This window comes from Ambystoma mexicanum, chromosome 7q (genome assembly GCF_040938575.1).
Source record: "Ambystoma mexicanum isolate Mex_15411 chromosome 7q, UKY_AmexF1_1, whole genome shotgun sequence".
NCBI lineage: Eukaryota > Metazoa > Chordata > Amphibia > Caudata > Ambystomatidae > Ambystoma > Ambystoma mexicanum.
Genome location: NC_090941.1, coordinates 738219484 through 738244416, shown reverse-complemented (window position 1 = coordinate 738244416; position 24933 = coordinate 738219484). Strand labels below are relative to the sequence as shown.

General features: G+C 44.7%; 1 long non-coding RNA gene across 1 annotated transcript in view; it reads right to left on the bottom strand.

Annotated features, from left to right (window-relative positions):
- Positions 1 to 24933, bottom strand: part of LOC138527816 (uncharacterized) — a 96806-nt gene that overhangs the window by 64841 nt on the left and 7032 nt on the right. The window contains exon 2 of the long non-coding RNA XR_011284052.1: positions 19750 to 19850. This is a non-coding gene — a long non-coding RNA (uncharacterized lncRNA). The remainder of the gene's footprint in view (positions 1 to 19749; positions 19851 to 24933) is intronic.

The following is a 24933-nucleotide window of genomic DNA, read 5'->3' as shown; positions in this document are numbered from 1 at the left end:
GTAGTTCTTTGGGTACAGGAACTTTGTTCCCTCAGGTGCATGGATACTGGCTTTCACAAAGTCTCTGATCTCTTCATTTGTTAGATACTTAGGCTTCCATCCTGGTTCAATCATAATCTTCATCCCTATGGCTTTCTTTGCTGTTTTCCTGCACTGTGAGATTATCTTGATCACACAAAATCCAAGCATAATCAACACGATCAGGGCGCCAAGAAATTTGAACATATCTGCCATCCATTGTGGAACCCAAGAAAAAAGTGATTGAAACCAACTGTTATCAGCAATGTCTTCTACTTCATCCATCATCTGGCCATGGAGTTTTGTCAGCATGTCGATGGCCTCTCTCAAGGTTCCATTCTCGTCATCATGAGAAGGTATCAACGTGCAACAGGATTATCCAATGTTTGCACAAACACCTCCATCCTTAGCTTTGATCATGTCCAAGACGCATCTACTCTGGCGAGTCATTAGTCTTATGGCACTCATCTCTTCTCTGATTGCATTGAATCCCTTTATGGTAGTGTTTATTGTCTGCAGCAATTTCCATCTGGTTATCTGTAGCCACTTGGTATTTGCTCCAACTTGAATTCTTGGCACGAAGATCAATGTGAACATTGAAGAAGTTTGGCTGAATAGTCTGTGTTGAAATGGGATAGAATCAAAAGCTTCTATTGATTTGGCTGAAAAGTAGTTCTCTCTCTTTATCAGCTCCATAGATCTCTTCTTCCTCTGGTGAGCATCTGCTTTTGGGAAGCTGTCAAGATTCAGAACACTTTTTGGAATCACTAATGCTGGAACATGGACATTTACCAATGTGCATATTCCTCCCCAGTCTTTAGGTAGCCTTATGTAGGCCTTGGATCCACAAGCCCAATAATGATCCATGATTATTACTGTTCCATGCACCATTCCTGATGTATCAAAGATACAATCACATTTCAGATTTTCTCCAACTTTTCTTGTACCATTCCCTCTGAAGCACAACATTGAGCTCTCCAAAGGTACTATTTGCAGGGGTCCTCCTCTGTCTTCGACCCATGTTGATAATTTAGAAGTCTTGGGCAGAATGATTTGCATACCTCTTGTACATTCAGGATGATTAGTTACCATACAGGCTCTGCAGATCACTCTCCTTTTTCCCAGCCATCTGGTGATAACACTGATCCCCAGATCTGCATCTGGCCTCTGTTCTTCCAAATTCGAATCTCATCTACAGTTATTCCGGCGATCTCCAGTTTCTTGTTCACTTCTCTTCTGATTTCTGCTCCTTTTACTCCAGGTGTCTCATATCTGATCACAAGCATTCTTGTTTTTGCATTGTTTCTTGTCTTTATATCTTGGATGTAGTCATCTTCATCTGGACCTGTCTTTTCAGTTACCTATTTGATAGAGGCATCTTGACCCATGAACTGGCCTCTTGTTTTGCAAAGTGCCAGGCGTGAAAGACAATGTGCTGTTTGGACATCTATTTCAACAGCTATGAAGATCTTTGACTTCCCCATGCTGTATGGCAAGAGTCCACATACAAAGCATTACCTCTTTGAAGTTCTTCTCCTGACTTCCTTCATGTGTTGGGACCATATGTTATTTCCCAGGTGTGCTGTGCTGTCCAGGTAATCATTTAATTCATAATGATCTCCCTGTGTGTTTCTTTTAGATCTCATTATTATCATATGAGCTTCCATAATCATATCATGAAATGTACCCATGTAATTTCTTCTCACTGAATTAATCACATGAACATCCGTCCGGGTTCCCTATGTAGGAGAAAGTTCAGAACGTCTCATCTGCTCAGCAGCCCATTTAGACATGACAATGTCTCTGATAATCTCCATCTGGGATCTTCCCTTTGAAACTGATGTTGAATCAATTGCCACTGGACCGGGTATATTCGCATGTATTACCTGTGTAGGCTCATCTTTTATCAACCCATGCCTTGCCTGGTTTTCCCAGCCTGTTTTGGCATCTAGAAATGGTCTTTATGTGAATTATTACTACAACATCCATCTCAAGCTCAGGCAATTTGCCATCTTTCTTTAGGACAGGAATCACTACATATGGTCTAGGCCATTTAGTAGTTGCCACAGGTACAATTTCCTTCTGCTCAGAAATGTGCACAGGAGTGTTAGCTCCATGTGCACCAATGTAAAATGCCATTCTCACAGTCAAGGAAAGCAGTACAATTATGAACACAATACAGGTGTAGATTGTACAGTGGTACGTTAACCTGCGACATATACTTCTTGGACAATGTGAGCGCCTTTCTTCATGTGGTAGAATGATATTGCTATTTAGATTACCCGAAGGAAAACTAAATTTTTGTTATGTTTCAGCATGGTGAACTGCTTCTGGAAACTGCTGTCTTGATTCAGCAAGTCGTCCTTGATCAACTGCCCGCTTACTGGATGATGAAAACACTGTCTCTGTGCCTCTGGAATCAGTCTTTCACTAGTCGAACTGTTAACGCCTCTTTGGTATGAAGAATAACAACCTCAGTAAGTCTACAAAATCTGTATGATATAGATTATCTCCCAATCTATGCCTCAAATCTGCCTCATCCCAAAAGACATGTCGAATTTCTTTCAGCAGGAACCAAAAGTATTTCTTTTCAGCAACCTCTCGATCTATCATTTGAAGAAAAGTTTCTATACTGATCTGTGATTTCTTTCAGAATAGATGCTCACCTGGATAATGATGCCTTCCAGGATCACATTCAGATTGGCAGTGTTTCTCAGGTCTCTGAGAAAGGAGCGCACGCACATCAGTATGCCTCCCAACAAGGTGCAGATATTCTTCAACTAGACGAAAGAACACCACACTGACTAGTCTATGAGCTGCTTCATTTGATAGGGGCATTTGTACTCTCCTCACTGTATTCAGTTTATTGCAAGAACTGTTCCGTGATGACTATGAGCAATCTTTTTATAACTTCTTCATTCTTAGGATTTTGTAAAAAGGCTGGAATGTGGGTGGTTCTCCCCACCAGCAAAGGATAATTGCACAGTACTAACTCAAAATAGGTGAGAATGTTTCTAGTAAGGACATCACTGGGTAACACCATAAGTAAATCCAAACAGGAACTATGTGTTATGCGTATCTGGGTATTGTACCCTTTTCCAATTGCTGTGTCCACGATTAAAATCTGGCATACTCCGCTTCTTATCAAGGCTTAAGCATGCCTCAGTCCAAAGTCAATAAGCTACTGTGGCCTTAAGAACAAACAGATCTTCTTTCACTCTGAAATGACAGCACAGAGTGTTCAAACTAGTTTTCCTTGACCCTTTTATAAATGACTTAAAAGGAGTGTCCCAAACCAAGCCACAGTCCACTGGGTTCTTGTCAGCTTCTGCGTCCTTCTTCCTCGTCATCGATCTTGTCTGCAAGTGCTGTGGTTCTTCCCCGATGCTTGTACTTGCCTCATCGTGTAGGGATGCAGGCAGAGGAGTCTTTCCAGCAAAATTTTCACGTCTCCCAGGAAAATCCAGGCACGCCTACCCTGCACTTTGACAGCAGACAGCGTGATGTCCTCCACAATTAAAGGGCCACAAAAGCGGAGCTCGTCCCACTTTTTTCTCACGTGATTGTGGATTAAAACTGTATCTCCTGGGAATAGTTTGGGAACAGAAAGTTCCCTCCTTCTGTGTTCTGTACTGATCTACACCCTTGTCTCTGCAGCTGTCCTGAAATGACAGAGATACTGGAAGTCATACAGTTCAAATACTCACGTAATTCCAATACTAGCAATTCTGACGTTGGCTGAGCATCACTTCTAACTCTGGCTGGAGGCATTAGGGGTGTTCTCATTCACCTCCCAGTCAAAATTTCATGTGGTCTGAGATGGTGGTCAGAACCTGGTTGGTTCCTCAATGCGTATAATGCTAGTGGTAGACAATGCAACCTCCTCTTTTTCAAGGTAAGCTTCAACTTGGCTATTCTCTCTTTAAGCAAGCCATTGAGCCCTCGCAGATGATAAGCCAACTAACTATTTTGCTGCACAGGTGGAATCTGGGTGTGTAAAGGGGCCTGCTTCTATCCACCTTGAGAACGGACATACTACTAGGATCAGGTATCTATATCCATTACATACTTGTATCATATCGACATTGTCAATATGCAAGTGGTGGAAAGGGCCATTAGGTCTCAGAATGACTCCCCTAACTGTGGACAGTATATGCTTAGCCGTGAATTGTTGACACACCATACAGTTCACTATATAAAATACAACATGCTCCATCAAATTCAGTACAAACCAATCCTCAAAAATAGTTGCAGCAAGATTCACCCTAGTTGTATTCACGGGGTAGTGTAGCTGTTCTAAAGCCACCCTTAAGGCTACCGGCATCACCGGTTTACCAGTGCTGTCCTGTCGCCATAATGTTTCAGGTGGGTTTAAAGAACACCCTCTTCGCGTCCACAAATTGTTTTCCTCTTGGGGTGCTTCCCCCTGGATTTCCACCAACTGCGTTTTAGACAAATGGTTATACCCTTCAGATACAATCATCATTACAGTCATTTGTTAATTTACATGACAAGTTTCAACATTCATCAACCCTATATCTGTAGTTGCTATGCACTTAGCCTCAGTGACCGCTACCTGATTTCCACGTGGAATTAAATCTGCCCCTTTAGTATGGGCTGCGCATTTAACGACTGTAATGCCTACTGGGAGCTGTAGTGCATTTATGAGCCTATCCAATAAGGTGGCATGTTGCACTGGCGTGCCGTCCGCTCGGTGGTAGCTCCTCCTCTACCAACGTGATAGCCCTGCGTGCTACGTTGACGTCACATAGGCAGAGTCGCTGTACACTGTTACTTCCTGGTATGCGTGACTCTCGATTGCGAGTATCAACGCCAATAATTTTGCAGCTTGTGCAGAATTACGAGACAGCAATCGAGTACTAATAAGCACCCGAAATTCCCCATCAGCCATGTGCTTTAGCACAGCGGCACCTGTATACCTCTGTCCATCATCTTGATCAATCCTTGAAGAACTGTCAAGGAAAACAATCTCTCCACCTGCTAATGCATTCTCCTTCATTCTGGGGAGCTCATCACAGAACTCTTCATAGTTCGCGCAATTGTGTACAGGCTTTCCCTCTGTCATTGGCTCAGCTATAAACATGGGTGGATTCACCATTTTACATCAAACTATTTTGATCGCTGCATTTGACATGACTACCTCATAGGTCGAATCCCTTTGAGAAGTCAACGTTCCTTTTGGTTTTTCTAAGATGGCAAATAGTGCGTGCTGAACAAATAACGTCATGGAACATCCCATTACTATTCTTGCAGCTTTCTCTATGGCGAACGCAGCAGCTGCTAAAGTTTTTTTGCATGGAACATGACCCCTCATCACTGGGTCTAAGATTCCACTGTAATATGCAAGGGGCTTGTACCCCAATGTGGTTCTCTGAGAAAGGACTGCTGTCATAACAGTGCCATCTGAATGTGAAAACAAGAAGAAGAATTCCTCAGCATAATTGGGAATCCGCAAAACTGGAGCCGTGCAAATTGCTTTTTTCAATTTGTCAAACCCGTTTTCATCTCCTCTGTCCATATGATTTTTTCCTGCATTGCCTGTGCTTACTTTAAAGCCTGTAAAAGGGGCCTTATATACGAGCTGTAGTCAAAGACCCATGCTCTGACATAGTTACATAATCCCAAAACTCTCTGCATGTGTTTCATTGTGTGTGGCTTGGCTGTTTTCAGAATAGTCTCAGCTCTTTCAGGAGTAACCTTTTTCCCTTCATGCAAAATCAATTGGCCTATGTACAACACTTCTTGTTGACAATACTGTAACTTTTCCTTGTCAACCTTGTATCCGTTGTCAGCGAGTATAATCATCATCTGGACAAAATCGTGTATGCACTCTTCCTCTGAGGTGCTGCAGACTAGAATGTTGTCTACGTATTGCAACACAATGCTTTTGTCTGAACGTAAATGATGTCAGATCTTGCGAGTCTTTATGCAATGGGATTGAGAAAAATGCGTTTTTAAAGTAAATCACTGTGAAGTATCGTGCATCAACAGGTATATTACATAGAATTGTAGACGGGTTCAGGACTAGAGGGACCTCGGCCTCTACAATTTGGTTTATTGGCCTAAGGACTTGTATTAAACGCCACAACCCCCCCTTAGATTTTTTGATAGGGTACACAGCAGTATTTCAGGGTGACTCTGATGTCACGAGGATGCCCTGTTCCATCTTGGCGGATATGGTCTTAAAAATACCTTCATCTGCCTCTCGAGACATGGGATATTGTCGGGCTCGAGGTAAAATCGCTCCTGGTTTCAATTTAATCTTCAGTTCTCCAACCCCCTTTAGTAAACCTACGTAATAGGGCCCTGTGGTCCATAATGAAACTGGCACTTTTGCCATATCTTTGTCAAAATATTCAGGACACCTTTGTGCTAACATCATTTTTTGAGGATCTTCTCTTTTATTCGCTCTTACCCAATAAGTTATGCTCATCTCGAATATCACCTCACCGTCAGATGGGTGATCCCCAAACAAGTCTTCATCAGTGACGTCAGTCAATCTGTAACCTTCTCCAATGGTGATTACTGCGCGCCATTGTCTACCCTCATCATCATTGCCATCATGCAAAGCCATTTCTCCACGAACTATGGCTGCTTGTATCTCCAAGGGAAAGACTTGTCCCTTTTCCTCGAGCATAGGTATCCTTGGCCTATCAAAAATTAATTGGGAGTTCTGATCGTTCGACCTGCCAGTCCTGGCAACCATGACATTAGAATGCAAACCCCATACTGAAAAACCTCTGGTTCTAATGGAATCGCCCTCATAGCTATTTGTCCTGCAAATGCAATGATCATTTTGCACACATTTACATTATGCATTCCTCGCGTTGAACACACTATACCTTCATCAGTAAACAAGATTGTCATATTCAATTTCGTCATTAAATCTCGTCCCAGTTTATCAACAGTGGCACCTTAATGTCACATTCTCCTATAGAAACTGGTAATTCTTCTGTAAAAGGAACTCGACTTGTAGCTCCTTTGAATCACTGAGTATTCATGGCATTGTCAGACATTGAACATTTTCCCTCCCGTATACATGAGCGTGTTGCACCTGTGTCTACTAAAAATTAAATAATGTTGCCTCCTATACTGAGATACACCCTTGGTTCCTCTTGGGGGTTTGGCGTCACAGATAGTATTGAACACATCAGGTCTCCAACTGAGCTGTCCCATTGCGGGTACAGCCTTGTCCCATCGTTTGTGAAAGGATTCCCTCCATTGGCAGTGACATCCCCTATCTAACAGTCATTACCTGACCAGTGTTCGTGGTTTGCTGAAGCTGCATAGGTCGATTGCTGCGACTGTCTTTGTGGCAGGTTAACTGCTACCTGCTGTGGTTGCAAGCCTTGCTGCATTCTTCACACTTGCTGCTGCACTGTTTGGTTATGCGTAAATCCATCTCCATTCTGCTGTGAATATACAGGTGGATTTGACATCCCTCCTCTTGAAAAGTGGCCATTTTGCATGAACCCTTGACTTCTACATGTGCGAAACAAGTGCCCTGTCATTCCACACGTCCAACATATATGCGGTGGGCTCCCAACCTGCCCATTTTGCATATTCGGATTGCAATTTTGCATATTTTGGAACCCATCTTGGTTGTTCTGAAACCTTCCCTGATTGCTCTGCCAATTCGCTTGGTAACCTTGCCACCCTCATCCTCGGAATCCCCTTCCTCATAGAGTATAACCACTATTGTTTTGATAGAACTGTCTTTGATTATTCACCTGCGCCATGTTTACTGCCTGCTGTGAGCTCGACGCATCTACACTGGTCAACATTGCACCTTCAATGGCGTACTTGGATAGTTTTTTCTGCACACATTTTTCCTCCTCGCCTTTGCGAGCATCGTCTTTTTTGCGATTCTTTGCTTGCAGTAGTGTGCAGTAATGCACAATGGTCAGCTGAATTTCCGACCATGGTTTAGCCTCTATCCCCAGTAAAGTTTTGAGCTGCTTCGGTATTGGCTGTGGCAGCCCTTGACATAATACATGATAGAACACTGGTATAGATTTCCTCCAAGATTCATGCGTTTCCAACACACAAGATACCTGAAAATGTTGAATGTAAACCAATGTATCATCTCCTTCTTTCATCTTTTTTGTCAGTATAGCTCCCATATCAGCCATGTCCGGATATATTTCTCAAAGCACTTTCCAAACTACTGCTCTACAGTTATTGAATGGTGCTCCATTGTGAGCAGTGTTGACTGTAGTCACACCAGGGTATCCTGCCCTCGTCCACACATCATCAGCTCTCTCACCAATTATGGCGATTAAAAGACCTTTTATCTCCCATATAGCCAACGTCTTTCCCCCGGTCATTTTCTCTAATTCATGTATCCATTTCCCAGTACCAGAAGTTAAAATTGTGAGTTTACACCTTAAATTATCCTTATCCATCTGGGGTCATGGTTTATAAAGTGGTCTGGCCCCTCCTTTTTCTAACAAAAAAAACTGTGACGCCCCAAACTCATTCTCATCTCTCATCATTTGTCTGTCCAATGCAAGGACAATATTGCCTCATCGCCGTCTACCTGGCAATGATCTTAACTTGCTTACATAAGGTGGTGACTCCCCCCTCTGACCGTGGAGTTGCCCCCTAGGTCGGTCTGACAGTGTTAATGGCTCTGTCGCCTTAGACACGGGCACATTTAAATCCAACCATCTTACTTCCTTATCCATAGAAAAGAATCCCTCAGACCCACATACGTCATCTTTCTCTTCCTCATGGAAGGCTTCCCTTTCTTCGTCTGACATTTACTGTGCAACTTCTCTCCTCTTCATTTCTATTTAGAGTCAGTCTGTCTAAAGACAGCTCCTTATGTCTCACACTACATGAGCCTACCCCTGTGTCATACAACTGAGTGCTCTCGAGATGGTAATTTCTTCCCTTTCCCATTGGCTTTGTCTGAGCCATCATCTCACGGTACTTTATCGATCTCTTTCTCAATGCTCCTCGAGTCAAACTCGTCTTCTAGATTTGCTCTAGCCGGGCCTGGTAAGGACTCATATTCTGGGAAGAATTCCTCTATATCCTCCCATGCAACTTTTGGATTAGGATCTCTTACTTCCTTCTCCAAGTACTTGAGAGTGCGTGCTCTCTGCCTTCTTCTACGCTCCATATCAACGTCAACTTCTCTTCGCTTTCTAGTTTCCTTTCTCACTCTGTCTTGCTTTTTCTTTTTCATATTCCATCTTTCATTTGCCCTTCGTATCTCCTCATCCCTTAATCATTGCATCCTGTTACCCCTCAATTGTTATTCCTCTTCTTCTATTATTTTTCTTTCTAACCTCTACTGTTCATCAACTGTTCTTTGTTTATTGTCACGTTTTCTTTGCTCTTCTGCTCTCTCTTGTTTTTTAGCCTGTTCGTCTTGAAGGAACTGCTCTCATCTCTGTCTATCTTCCCTTCTCGTTCCTTTGTCCTTTAATTGTTCTTCTCTTTCTTTGTCTCTTTTATCTTGCTCGTCTTGATCCCCCCTTGGTCTTGCATCCTCAATGCCTTTACCATTGAGTTTAAGCAAAATGGGAACTCCCATCCATTCGTTCTGTAAAAGCGCTACCTCATCAGTTTTATCTCTTGCTCCCTTACATCTCTTTATTTCTCTTCCTATTTCTAGAGATGTGCTTGCTCGATCACTTCTCTCTTTATCGCGTCTCTCCTTGTCCCTCAGGACCTTGGAGCTTACATCTTTCTCACTGTTTTTCTCCGGACTCTCATCACTACTTGGTGTAGGTGACTCATAAGCCGGGTTGCTGTACCCTGTCGCTGCTTTAAGTTCCCTTAATGGGTATAACCCATGTTGTTTCTTATTCTCGTCTTTTATTTCAGACGGGGCCAGCAGAGCAGAGGGCTCTTCACCCCCTCTCTGCATACATTAAGTATCCAATCTAAAGGAGACTCTCCTCATTTTTTTCTTGTTGGTACATTTTACAAAGCTCTAAGCTCGCTAGGCACTTTTCTAGCTTTTTCCCAGTATATGCAGAATGCAGATATGTCGTCATATGCTGTAAGACTGCCTTTGACAGTGATCCGCCTTGTGGCCACGGCATAAACATTTTGTCAGCGGTTCCTTTAACCCATTCTGCACTGTACTGTCTAAGTTTAGGTGCAGGTTTTGGCAACTGTTTGCAGAGATGCACTAATGGAGTAACATCCTCCATTCTTACTTTGTCTATTCTTAACTTATTTACCACTCATTTGCTGTTGATCATAGGTTTAAAGCACGTTTCAAAAGAACAATACCCTATGAGCGAGCACCATCGTCGCAAGCACCAATCCTGTTTGTCTACAATTTTACTTTAATCTCGCTAAAAAACAACCATCAAATACAATAAAAACAGTCACTTTATTTTCCTCAACTTCACACTTCTCTCATTTATCATACATTTTTCCTTTGACTATGACGTCATCGTGCTTTCAAAACTACACAAAACAAACAGACAAACTTGACTGGTTACATGAAGTTTTCTTCTTTCTTAAGACTCGTTTTAGCCTCGAAAAAATCCTCCTCGCGGAACTTAAATCTATCTCCTTAGAACCGCCTTTAATCGGACCCAAATTCTATGTCATTCACAAATGGGATTTTAGATAAGATTTCTTCTAACGTTCTTTAAAACTTAAGTATAGGGTGTATCCTCTTTATTGTGGCCTCTCATACAATTTTACTTATTATATTGCTCGGCCACCTCAAGTCAATATCTTATTCCCCACATATATATATATATATATATATTTTTGCACTCTTACCATTTCGTTAGGTTTATCCCGCCTCCCTCTGTTACTGTCCTTAATTTTATTACGCATGTATCAATTTGCCACACTCCTCATTTTCTACTCACCATTCGCATATTTTTCTTCTTCGGACACTCAGGATCGCCACCTTCGTTACCGCCTCTTTAAACCATGGTCCGTTCCGCTCACCATAGAAGTGGGAGGGGATTCTTATAGAAACTAAAGGGACCCGTCACACCTTCCTTGCAAGGATTTTTCTGTCTTTTACACTAACCACTATCTACAGGGAGCTTCACGTCCTGTCAGCTGAATGGCAAAGGTCGTGCGATATTACTGAGATTCTAAAGTTTATTTATATCGATGGTCGATGGGCTTTTTAAAGTACCATCTTCTCTCTGCTACCAAGTGAATTGGGTTCTCCCACCTCTTTAAGATGAGTAGCAATACCCTGGAGATGGATGGGGACGGAGATTTTTATTCATACACAAATAATCAAAATGACTCAGGTAGTTTGGCAAAGGGCGAGTCTGTTTTAATAAAAAGTATATAAAACAGGGAGTACAACGAAAATCAGCAGTCGTTTGACCCTCTTACTCTTCCATTTTAGTAGAAACTGAGGTTATATTGCATAAAATCATCATCATTGACGTTGACCTGCGTCACTACCTACGTGGTGATCTACAAAAACCTATCAGAGGGAGTGATTGGTTCTAAGTGAATGTCTAAGCATATGTTCCATATCAGTATAGAACCGTGAAGAAAGGTGATAGGGTGTTTAACATCAGGTGGGGCAACTAAGCCCTCCCTAAAACATGGCCACTATGAATGTCACTAAATACACGATGTTCCATTGGCTACACAAACAACAGGACTCTTGATTACACAGTCCTCTATAATTGGTTGGCTTCTAACCCCCATCAGTACTTTTCCACCTACGTTTAGCAGCACACAGACTGAACATCCAGGTGTTAGTGGGCTCATCTAGAAATTAACTTTCCACCAATTATTATGTACATCCATCATCACCTCAATGGTCCAGTGTCAATTAGTGCTTTGAAGTTTGTAAGTTTGCCTCGAGTTTGTACTGCGCTCTTGAGAATTTTAAGGAGTGTAGGCACAGCCGGCCCTCGTGCGTAGATGTGACCACCTCGTCCTTCCAATTCCTTCTTTTCACATGACTGGACACCATGAAATTTAGCTTTTTGTGTATTTAATATTCTTTATATTAGTCCTCTGACATATTTTGTTTTGCTCATGCTTCCTGAACAGGAGTCCCTTGTTGCTTCACACAATTTGTATCCAATGTCAGCCAAGTCCTGGTTGATAAGTCTTTTGGCTTCCTGGCTCATCCTATCTCTGTCTGCTGAGATTCATTTTTGCAATTAAAACTTTCTTCTAACTGTAACACACTGGAGTGAGGCCTTCTTATTCATGTTCAGTACTGCTTTATAATGTACAATCGAAAAATCCATCTTTTATTTGTCCATATGCATCTACAGAGGTATATATAAATTGGCGCTTGCCGCAGTCTATCTATTATAAGCTTAGAGCTTGCTTCACGATCATTTTGCTGCTTGCATTTCAATTGCATCTGTACACGTGTAAATGGACTTGATATCTTCATCTGTTTCTGTGGCATAAGCTTCTTCACCCTGAGCCCAAGATGTCACTTATCCTTGTTGCTTTCTTGATGCCTTATCTGCATTCTCTGATCTCTGCATCGCTTCCATGTGGGTCATCTCGTTCTGTGTGACGTCACCATTCATTCTTGCCTTTCATCTGCTCTGCTTCTTCGGGAATCTCATTCAAATGACCATCAAATTGTCTTGCATGCAGGTACGGTTTTCTCAATGGGTACCTTGACTCACAGATTCTCTTAGGTACTGGGACTCTTATGGGTACTGCACAGAGTCCACCCTCTGCTCTTTGCTGATTCAATAATTTTGCATACGTTACATACTTTGGTTCCCATTCCATAGGTAATATGGGCGGGTCAGTTGGAGGGGGAGTACTTGGCTCCTCCTCTGCAGGTGTATATCACTTGATCCAGACCTCTGAACTGTTGACATTAAGGGCCTGATTCATGGGACGTTTTCCTATGGGATTGTGCCATTACAAAACACTTCCATGAATCAGGCCCTAAGTTGTCTAGCCCAATTTCACTTAATACATTTTAGCCGAATGCATTTTTGCAAATTTCTTTTGCACATTTTTCAGCTGCAAAATGCAGATGGTAAGTGGGGTCAGGGTATATGTGGGGTTGGGCGTTGAGGTACGCAAGAGGGGTGCACGAGGTCTCCCCCTGCATTTTACCACCAAAAAAGCAACACTCAGCAAAAATGTATTTGGGAAAAAATGCATTTGGAGAAAAAAATGGGGCCAAAGGTTCATAGAACCCATTAAGTACATCAGTGTATGCCGATAGTGGCAAGCTAGTACCCCAGCCCAGCAGCTTACTAACAACAATTCAACAGAGGTACATAAGCTATCAGTAAACACAGAAAAAAAGTGCCGTAGCCACCCAACTGCCCAAATGTTTCACTTCATCTTTCACCTACTTTAATAATGGTACTCCTGGGGAGGGGCACTCATATGTAGCTTTATCGGAGGTGAGAAGTAAATGTGTTTTATTCTTTGGAGATGTAACTTTTTGCTGTTGGTCTGGGCAAATGTGCAAAGACATTTTGCTAATTGAAACTTTGTATGTATGTAAACTATAGTCAAACACTGCACTTTGCACTTATGTTTGAAACGTTGAGAGTGCAGCTTTGCAGGTACATCAGGCAGGGTGCACATAGACATAAAGGATGGTCCAATGGCACATTCATATTTTGCTCTCCCCAATTAATGCCACTCTGATGTGTTGGACTTCTAAATGCTCGTATATCCAGTGGCAACGTGTGAGTGTTGTGACTAATGCATTAGAAAACCACAAAAGGGCTATTTTAGATGTATGCAGATGTCATCATAACACCCCCACCCACATAATAAACTGTATTTCCAATGGTATATTGTTTTCTCACTTTGCTTTGCATTTCTACTGAAGGGTCCCCTTTATGCCCTCTGAAATAAGGGAATTGGCTGTCCCTGTTCTGCCAACAGTGGTTTATATCTGTTCTGGGAAAAGGCACTCATCTGTGGCTTTAATGGAGGAGAGAGGCATGTGTGTCTTGCTCTTGTTCGTGTATATTTTGTTGAATGCATGGGAGAATGTCCAGAGTGAAACTACATTTCTGGGAGTAATGTCAATGCTCACAATGTCTTCTTACAATGTTGCCAATTGTAGTTGTTTGTTTAAGGCTTATGGCTACTTTTCAACCACAACCCAATATCATGAACATTTGGTATGACGTGCAATAGGAGATAACATAATGGGTCATCCGTCCTTAGTCCATGTTTAGTAAGGTTCAAAGTGAACCCCTGGTTGGTCCTCTTTTTCTATATGCTTATCGATCGTTCCCTGACCCTTGGTTGACAGCGACACCTGCTTTTTCAGTTTAATAATTCCTAAATGAACCATTGATTCATAACCATGTAGATATTCAATGATCAGAATCCTGAGCCAGCTATATAGACTCTGCATGAGCCTCAATGGGTTACTAATAAGATCCTCCTCCATCATCCCCCTCTGACTCAACTGACTTGTGCAATATTATGCAAATTCACCTAAAACCCCCACTTTTTTGTTTGAGCTAAACTATACAAATCAGAATATAGAGAATTCTCCAATGGGCAAATAATATTCTGATAAAATGATACAATTCTCCAAATGGTTCTAGAAATAAGAAAGTTAATACCCAGTTCATATTGGATCTCTGCCTTAGCAACTGAATTCGGAAACCATAAAATGATACCTTCCAAAAGAGATAACAATTCTAACACCCATAAAAATTGCACTTCTATTCCATAAAGCAATTTCAGAATAATCCTCCCTTCATAAAATATTAAATTAGGGAGTAGTGAAAACATGCCATATTTAGCACCCACCCACCTCATTTGATTCAACAAAGTTATCGCCAGAGTTCTCAATCACTCCCGCACCGACGACTTATGGGGCTTACCGAGGATACCACGTAAATGAAGTCATCCACCCTCTCCAACGACTCAGTTAAGACGCACCAAAGAAATGTGGAAGCTCTTTTTTTCATAGTACATTGCATTACCGTTGTTGAAAATTGATATCCACAGTATGTGTGTTTTTGAGTTCTTGTGCTTCAATTAGCCACTCCTCGCGAAGGAAAAGAAAAACAGTGAATTTAGTCCAACGATCCTGCTGGAAACTTGGCATCTCCTGTCAAAGTGCTTTCACACACTACCCCTACCTCCTCTGCGTATCAACAGATTGGCTGGCTATCTATGAAACAAAGCTAAGTATAAACGTATTTTTATCATCTTCAAAACTGTTCGTGTTTCCCCCCCCACCCTGCCTACCTGCACATCTCACTCTCTACTCCCCCCTTGCTCGTTAAGATCATCCTCAGTTCACCTCCTTGTGCCCCGTGACACCCTCTCGTTTCCACTCTGTCTCGCCTCGCTCCCTTACTCTGAAATGCTCTTCCTCCCTCTGTCCGTACTACTTCAACACTACCACTATTTAAATCCAACCTCAAAACTCTCCTTCTTTCTGAAGAACCTGTTTCTTAGAACTCTACACCACTGCATCACCTTTTTTCCTCTCTCCCTACCCTTCATAGACAAACCTAAAACAATTTTATGTCACCGGTCCATCCTTAATTCAGCACTTCCTCCACCATCCTGTTCCTATGTCATTCTGCCCTGTCCTCATACCCTGATTTATGTTTCTACCTCCCCTACAACATCTGGTCTTTAAGTCACATTCTCTCACCCCATTGTAAAGGACCACTCCATTATCAATGGACAATTCTGTATGCGGTTTGGTGCCAAACATGCATTGCTTTCCTTGTGATTGTTATAAATAAATAAAGAGGAAGACGTATTGATTGCTGTTTTTTCGTTCTTGGAACCTCTGTGTAAATGCATTCCTCAGTTGGGCTGCTTGCTAGTAGGAACCGTTTCTGTTGTGGAATAAAAGAAAGACTGTTGCAGAACATGTCGGTACTTTGGGAAAAACATCTAACAGCGTATATCTATTTTTTAAAACAGATAAAGTTGAACTGTTGTTAATGTCCCTTGTTCAACTTCAGAGGTGAAATGCAGTGGTCCGTTGGGCTCTTATCTAAAGGTATTACCGAATTAAAGTAATTCACATCTATTTTACAATCTGACATAGCAGCACTCTGGGAGGGATCAAAGAGCATCTTTCAGTCACTATTTCGCCGTCTGTTACTGCAGTTCTAAGCGATGTAGCTGCTCTTTTCAATGTATAAATTATTTACGAGCAGTGTAAAGTGGAGATTACATCCCGCCTCCTTTGGTGGGTTGTCTGGCATAAGGGAATCACGCCCCGCTCTATCTGCAGAACAGTTGTAGTTCCAGTTCCAATTAAATATTTATTTGGCCGTAGGAAGACTTCTGTTTCTTAATGTTATGTAAGAAACCCACAGCCTCTGTGAGGCTTCTGAAATCTCAGTTGTTATGTGTAACTTACTCTAAAATTGTCTTTTGAGTTTTTTATTTTTTATTTTTATACCATGGTTGCCCTTATTCTACCAGTGCTCGGATTTCCCAATCCCTCCACATTCATGGAGAACGGAGACTGACATTTGTAGCCAGATTTCTCATACATTTTTGGGCCTTGTACCTTTGGCTCTGTTTCAAGAACTGGCAAGACCTTGGTGCGGTTCTGTAGGGGTGTCCAATCTTCCCAAAACATACCCATGGGAAGGTCAAGCTGGAGGGGTTCGACCCTTCCATCTGGACTCCAACAGTTTTTACCGAGAATCAAGCCCAATGTCTGGTCTCAAGTCTTGGATAGAATTGTCCTGTCTACTCCTGAGGCAAACCACTGGAGAGGAGAGTTCCATCAGACAATCTCTTCCTCTGAGCCATTCTAAAAACTGAATAACTGTCAATTGTTGCTGGAAGATTTCGACAGACAAAAGCTTAGCTGACAGGAGCTGTATGCATGAGACAAAGACGCATCGAAATGTGTATAGCAGAGGAGGGTAAGGACCAGCAGTGCTAGATTTGGATAATGCAGTCCATCTTCTAATAAGTCCGTCCTGATGTCGTGGATCAAAAAAGTGGGAACCAACATGACTCAGTTAAATGTTCAGCAGAAGCACTTTAAACCTCCACTCGACTGGTTTGGTGCCTATCACCCGCCCCACGCATACCCCTACTCACACGCACTCATCGCTGTTAATTGGTAAGCTACCTCAAAACATCTATGAGGCATTTGAATCCCCCTTTTTGAAATGTAGGAAAAATATACACATTTTATCTCATCATGAAGTGGCAATTCGTGGGCTTATCCGTGGCTATGCTAGTGCCAGGTACAAGAACTGTCAGAAAGCTAAAGCTATCATTGCATCACTAAATGGTAATGAAGCTCAGAACATTCACAGTATTATCATCTGCCAAAGTAAAGCATGGGCAATTGTGAGCTCAGGAGCATACGTGGAGGGCATGGTGTCCTGTCAGTTGGAACAAGGGGAAGTGGAAACTCTTCCTTTAAAATGTGCCAAACATATTTAAAACTGAAATATTAACAGGAGGGGTGCATGTAAAGCAGCAAAAGAAATTCAGCTGCAGAAGTCAAAACAGTCTGCTTGATCTTGGTATCCCTAAAGCTTGGGGTCAAAAAGAAATGCAGACAGTTTAATAAGACCAGTTGTCTTCTGGTGGAGTTCTTAAATGCAGAAGAAGATTGGGGCTAATACTCCATTGAGCTCTGGACTAGTATCTAGAGAAGAAACTATATTTTTTATTTCTGGGGACTGGGGGGGTGTTGCATGGCACCCCTGCAAGGGGCCATGGTATTGTCCAGTGTGTGGTGGCATGGTCACATGGTTACCCATGTGACCATCTTAATAAAAAGGTCCGAGCCGCTTCCGGCTCGGCAGTCCTACCAACGAGACTCCGTGGTGTGTGTGTTCTTGTGTCGGCGCCATGGTGGCGCCCCACCACGTGTGCTGGGCCCACGGACGGGGCCCAGCCCCAGGACGGTGCCCCTGCCGGGCAACGCCGTCCGGACGGTGCCCCTGCCGGGCAACGCCGTCCATGTGTGTTTCCCTGGCCCTGTGAGTCGGGCCAGGGTGGCGACCCCGGCCTGGGTGCCCTCAGAGCCGGGGCCGCGATGAGCCGGTTGCCAGCCGGCCATGTGGGGAGCTCCGGTGTCCCGGAGCGGGTGGGATGAGCCCCCACCCCTGAGTATGCGGCATGGGTGCTGCCGAAGTGTGTATGTTGTCGGGTGCCACCCGACCCGAGCACGGGGCTGCCCGGTGATCCGGAGCAGCCCCCAACAGGGGGGTTCAGCCTGCAGTGGTCAAAACACGGACACTCGGTCAAAGTCACCAAGGAAAAACAGTCTAATAAGTGTTATGGAACCAGAGCGCTGCACCCTAAAATGTTACATGTCCTTTTTGCATAATTAATAGTCAAAATCAACGGAGTCTCATGAATTTTAAGTCCACTTGTGTTTTTAATTGTTAGCCAACACGTGTTTTGTCCCGTAACCACTCAGATCTTCCTCATGGCTTTCTCTGTTGTGTAATGCGTGGGCAATTTTTTGTCCACTTGTGAAACCTAAACTTTCAAAACCATGAATGTGTAAGACTGTTTTCGAGTGCTCAGTACCTACAAAATTCTTGGGTGCCCAGAACTGCCTTTCCACTCACCCCAGCTTACAAAAAGCATGTGTGAGTGAGGCTGCTTTTGCATACGGCAATGACTACAAAATGTACCTGTGCCTAACATTGCTTTAGTGTTCTCCTCTACCTACATAATTTGTGTGTGCCTAACACAGCCCTTGATCACTCTCCTTGCATACAAGCATACACAAAACATGTGTGCCTCAGACTTCTTTGGCATACTGCCCCTCATACAGAATGCATTTGTGCCTCACATTGCTTTGTTGTACTGCACTCCTACAAAATTCAAGTGTGGCTCACACTAGTTTGTGGTACTCCGTCTACAAAATGTGCACGTGCCTCAGACTACTTTGGTTCAATCCCAGGCCTACACAATGCATGTGTGCCTAAAAATGCTTTGGTATCCTTAATCACCTACAAACTCCAAACGTGACTAATACTGTGTTGGTGCACACCTACAAATCCACATGTTTTTAATAGTGTTTTAGTGTACCCACACCAATACACAATGCATGCGTGATTAAATACTGTTTTGCTGTCTTCCCATACAACAAAAACATGTGTGTGAAAGCATTCTTCTGCCGACTCCTCTGCTTACAAAATCCGCATGTGCCAAACACTTCTTTAGCGTCCTGCCACACATACAAAATTCACATGTGCTTAATACTTCATTCAAGCTCTCCCATTCTAAAAAGAATGTGCTGTTCGTCTAATACTACTATTGCATACTTCCTCACCTACAAAAATGTCTGTGTGCCTAACAGGGTTTTGGTGTACTCTCATACCTACAAAATGCTTGTGTAACAAACTCCTTTCGAGCTCTAACACAGCCTACAAAACATATCTGGGGTCGACTCCTTTTGCTTCTCCTCTTTAATATCCTGCCCCTCGTCTTTGTGATGCTCCTCTTCTACCCACAAATCATATGCCTCCAAACGCTCAGAAATTCTAACCTTATTCCCTAACTCTACATAGGTTCTATTATCAATTAAGCCTCATTCTAACCAACACTACAATTAATCCTAACTGTCCCCTAACTACAGAAATTCCCTTCCTTTACGAGCGGCAGCAGTCCAAAGTATTGCTCCTGCTGCCTCCAACAGCAACCACCATAGGTCACGAGTGGTTTCACTTTCTAGTTTCTATAACTGTGAAGCAAAATACAAGTACATTTGAAAAAAAAACAGAGACATTGAATATTGTTCATGTATATTTGTAAAATGGACCGCTCACTCACGTTAGGTCCTTCGAGAAGACTGGGACTTTCCAAACTCATTCATTATCCATTGTAGCTTTCGATTCCCCACAGTGCGACTGGGGCTATTCTGGCAACAGGACCTAAGAACACATAGAAAGTTTCCAATTACAAATGTCACACACTTTCGAATTCCAGTACAATATAGTAACTACAGCGGTGCCCACTCAAACAGAAATCAAATCACTAACATTGCCACGCAACAGGGTGCTACAAAGTCACAGCGCACCTCTCCAATCTGCCTGCACCCCATGTACCTTTCACTCAGTCGATTCTAATGCTATCTGCCTCGGTTATTTGAATTGAGTCCCCAGGCCGACCATACGCTGCACAATCCAGCAGCCTCTAGTACGATTTTACACTCTTATGCAAGGAATTCTAGTAGCACCATAACACGGAATCCATCCTTAGAAGTAACATCCCTCTGTCAAGGTGACAGGCTGTCGATATTATATTTACTCAGTCAGACCGTGCTAATCCCTCCCTAAACTTTGTTATCCACCAACATTCACGTTTTTACAAAATATATTATGGACTAGGCCACACTCGACTCACAGAAAGTAAAGCACCATCATTCATATTCTGGCATTTGCTCTGCAGTAATATTTGAATGTATGTAAACCACCCAATTTGAAGGGTTGGCCCAAGCAGACCTCAAGACCTAGAAGCAATAGCATGCATCCATGATATCACAAAGCATTATTCTCCCTCCCCCGCCCAGTGCATCCCTTCTATCCTTTTGTCTATGGCACCTTTCCTCTGAGCCTTATCCTCCCAAAGGCTTCCTGAAGGGTCTCCTTGCGTATCAGGGAAGCAACATTGAGGCCAGGCCCTGGTAAGGGTGCTGTTTGGGGTAGGCCCAGCCAGTGTGAGGTCCTGTCAGTGTGAGACTAAGCCCTGTCAGTTTGAGAGCCCTAAAGGGAGGGCCCATGTGATAGGGAGGGAAACTGGCAGAGAGAGCAAACCCCAGTAGAGATGCCTTAGAAGGTAGGCCCTGTAAAAGAGAGTTGACATGGTGGTTCCCTGTTGCGACAATATCCTTTCTGAGGAAGCAAGGGACACGATGATTTATCATAGAATACAGGAGGCATGGGAAAGTAAAGGGGGGCTAAGCAAGTCATGCACATTGGCAGTGTGCACTGTGTCCTATTGAATAGAGAAAGTATGTAAACTCACTTTGAGGGCCAGTTCACCATGTCACCATAATGACATCTGTTCATGCAAGAGCTGCTGCCTGCCCAAACTGCCTTGCCCGCCAAGGTACAATGCAGAACGGGAACCCGGGAGCATTTTAGATGGCCTTGGATACTCTCCTCAATAGCTGTCACAGCCCATGAAGTGTTGGACTCCATTCTTCTTGAGAGAGGGAGGTCTCTGCAGTGCATAAAAGCATTACTAATGATATGATATGGCTTTTATAACGCGCCTATACACAAGTGTTTCAAGGCGCGACGAGGCAAGGGAGGGGAACAAAGGGAGGACAGACAGTGATCCTACTAGGCCAGGTGTCATTCAGATCATGCAAGTGCGTGGGAAGGGGGCGGGGACAGTGTAGTACATGGGAATAGATAAACAAAAGTAAGTAACAGCCATCATGTGGCAAGTGCATGGGTAAGTGCAGGCGTCAGGTGTCAAGGGCTGGTGGGGGACTGTAGGGATACAGAAACAGTTCCCAAGTGTGGGGGTTGCCAGGTGGGCAGTGCAGGTGTGTGGTGCTGGCGGGGGAGGCACCAGGGTCTGTGATCAGAGGGTGTCCAGGTAGCAGGTGCAGTTCCGGTAATACCCGGGAGGACAGCAGAGGAGAGGAGGAGAAAAAGCAGAGGCAAAGAGAAAGGTTTTGAGGTGTTTACGGAACCGGAGATTGTTCTCCTCAAGTTTAAGGGAGGAGGGGAGGCTATTCCAGAGGGAGGCCCCAGCCAAAGATAGAGATCTACCACCAACTCGTTGCTTAGAGAAGCGACTGACTCTGAGGGAGTTGTAGGCGGGTGAGTGTAGAACTCGAGATGGAAGATATTTAGGGAGAGAGAGTTGAATGTATTCAGGCCCCAGGCCCCAGAAAGCCTTGTGGACGATGCAGATGGTTTTGAACTTAATCCTTGCAGCCGCTGGGAGCCAGTGCAGAGATTTCAGTCCTGGAGAGATACGATCCTTGGGCTTGAGGCCAAGGACAAGTCTCGCAGTCCTGTTTCGAAAAGGGCAGAGAGTAGAAGCAGGCAGATTAAGAAAGAGGCTGTTGCAATAGTCCAGCTTAGAGAGAACCAGAGCTCTGGAGACAGTGAGCTTCTGGGGGAAGGAGAGGAAAGGAAGAATACCTCTGAGGAGGTGCAGCTGGTAATGTGACTTCTTAGAGACGTCGGAGATGTGAGGGGAGAAGGAGAATGTGGAAACGAAGATGACCCTGAGGTTTTTTGCCTTGCAGGTGGGAGCAGGAAGAGGGCCAAGGGAGGACAGCCAGAGAGCTACAGGAAAGGAGGGAGCTAGAGTTCCGATGAGCAGAATCTCAGTCTTACTGTCATTAAGGCAGAGGTCATTGGTGGCACATCACTCCTGGATATCAGACAGACAGTCAGAGAGGAGGGAAGCAGAGGAGGAGACCGAGGGTAGCCTGAAAATGAGCTGGGTGTCATCCGCATAGCACTAAAAGTTGGGGCAGAGAGCGGCGATGTGGTGGGCAAGGAGTGCCAGGTATTGATTGAACAGCCAGGGAGAGAGGTTAGACCCCTGGGGGACACCACAAGTAGAGAAAAAGATATCGGAGAGGAAGGACCCAAGTTGGACTGGGAGGGTCGGTCAGAGAGGAAAGAAGTCAGCCATGCCAGAGCCTGACCAGTGATACCCAGGTTATCACGGAGACGGTTGAGCAGGATGCATGGTTGACAGTGTCAAAGGCAGAAGAGAGATCAAGCAGGATGAGGATGCAGGGGGTGTTAGCGTAAAGGTTGGAGAACCAGTCTTTACGGATGTTCAGGAGAGCAGTTTCCATGCTTCTGGCAGCTCGGAAGCAGACTGATGGTCATGAAGACAACAAACAGATTCAGAGTGGAGATTAAGCTGGGAGATGGCCAGTTTCTCCCTGAGCTTGCCCAGGAAGGGAGTGATGGAGACTGGGCGATAGTTAGCCGGGCACAAGGGGACGGCAGAGGGTTTCTTAAGAAGAGGGTGCACAAGGAAGTGCTTCAGGGGGGATGGGAAGACTCCAGTGGAGAAGGAGTGATTGCAGAAATCAGCCAGGTTAGGAGCCAGATAGTTGATGTGGTCCTTGATAGTTTTGGAGGATCAGGGGTGAAGCTGTTTCCAAGAGACTTTCATAGATTGGACTTGTCTAGAAAACTCGTCTGTGGAGAACAGGGGAAAGGCAGAGAAGGAGGGAGGAGAGGTGGCTTCAGAAGGGCCAGAGGAAGAGCAGGGAGTAGACGGAGGGGGCAAAGGAGGAGAGTGAGGGCAGGATGTCCTGAGTTTTAGAGATGAAGTGAGAGGCCAGTGCTGTGCAGTGGGCCTGGGAAGGGACAAGAGAGGTAGATACTGCAGCAGGATTGGCCAGTTCCTTGCAGATTTTAAAGAGTTCAGCCGAGTTGTTGGATGCCGCAGAGAAGCGGGCTTGGATATGAGCTCTCTTCTTGGTTAGGACAGAGAGCCAGTATTGCCTTTGGAGCAGGGGCAGGCCAGTTTGTCAGAGGATGTACATGAAGCAAGCAGTTTCCTTTCGGCCACCCTGCACTTGCGTTTTAGAGTGGCGAGGTCTGAGTCGTACCAGGAGTTGCACTTGGCTTTGGGTATCAGGCGGATTCTCATGACAGGGGCAAGTATATCAAGAGTATCAGATATAGTAGAGTGGAGCGTGGAGAGGGCTGTGTCAGGGTGAGAGCCAGCCAAATGGGAGGAGGGGGAGAGAATGTGCCAGCGAAAGCCTCAAATGACACACGCTTCATGGGTCGGATGACCGAGAAGGTGGGTGGCAGTGATGGAGGTGGCTTGGCCTGAGGGGTAGGGAGGGTGAGGTGGGAGGAGAGGTGAAAGTGATCACTCCAGAGAGAGAGAGGAGTGGGGAGAAGGACAGAGAGGGGAAGGTCTGAGGAGAGCTGAACATCCAGCGTGTGCCCTGCAGAGAGAGTTGGGCCAGAGGGGAGAATGGTGAGTGAGAAAGATTCACAGAGGTCACCAAAGAGCCAAGAGGGAGGACAGGAGGCATCCATGAGGATGTTGAAATCTCCAAGAAGGAGGAGTTGAATGGTTGAGGCCAGGAGTGAGGAGGAGAGGTACGCCGACTCAGAGAGGACTGAGGAGATTTCACCAGGTGGCCGATAGATACTAGCCACAGTGAGGGAATGGCTGGGGGAGAGAGAGCCTGCAGATAAGGCATTTGAAAGAGGAGTAGGACTGCGTAGGAGTGACAGAGGTGGGAATCCACTAGGGGGAAATCAGGGCTACACCCCCTCCAGAATGGTTGGACATGGGCGCAGAGAGGATGTTGTAGCCATCAGGTAGGAGTGTGCCAAAGCAAGTGACAGAGCTGACCATGAACCATGTCTCAGTCAGACCGAGGACATCGAAGTCAAGTTCCTCCAGGAGACGGCAGATATCAGAGGAGTGTTTGACAGCAGAGCGAGAGTTTAGAGCGGCAATATGGAGAAGGCTGGGGGGCGTGGCCAGCTACCGAACGATGCAGACGTAAGCCTTCGAGCTCCCGGCCCCGCTACATACATCCTGCTTAAATCGCCTGCCATCCGTGTCGAACGACAACTATTAATCACACCCTCGGCGACGGGAACCGCTGCTGCAAATTTTCGTGAGAAAATCGTAGTGAAAAGTGCGACGGTGAGGCATCTGGAGGACAGAGATCTCCCCGAAGTGTTCAGAGGGAGCGATTCCAATATGGCGCCGGGCTACGTGCCGATGTAAACCTGCCTACGCAGCAAAGATACAAGATTGTGAACGGACGCTGGCTAAAGGAGACATGAGGTGCGGAGAGCGGACCTGGAGCGTCCCCCGACGCGGAGGGGGTGTGGGTGGACAGTAACAGATGGTGAGGCATGGAGCGGGGCTACATGGGGGTTGCCCGCGAGAGGAAGGCCGCCTCGCCTCCACCCCGACGCCCGTCCCGCTGAGGGGGGTGGCAAGCTTCCCGCTCGTCCTCCGGATGGTCCGGGAGAGAGAAAGTGTTACGCC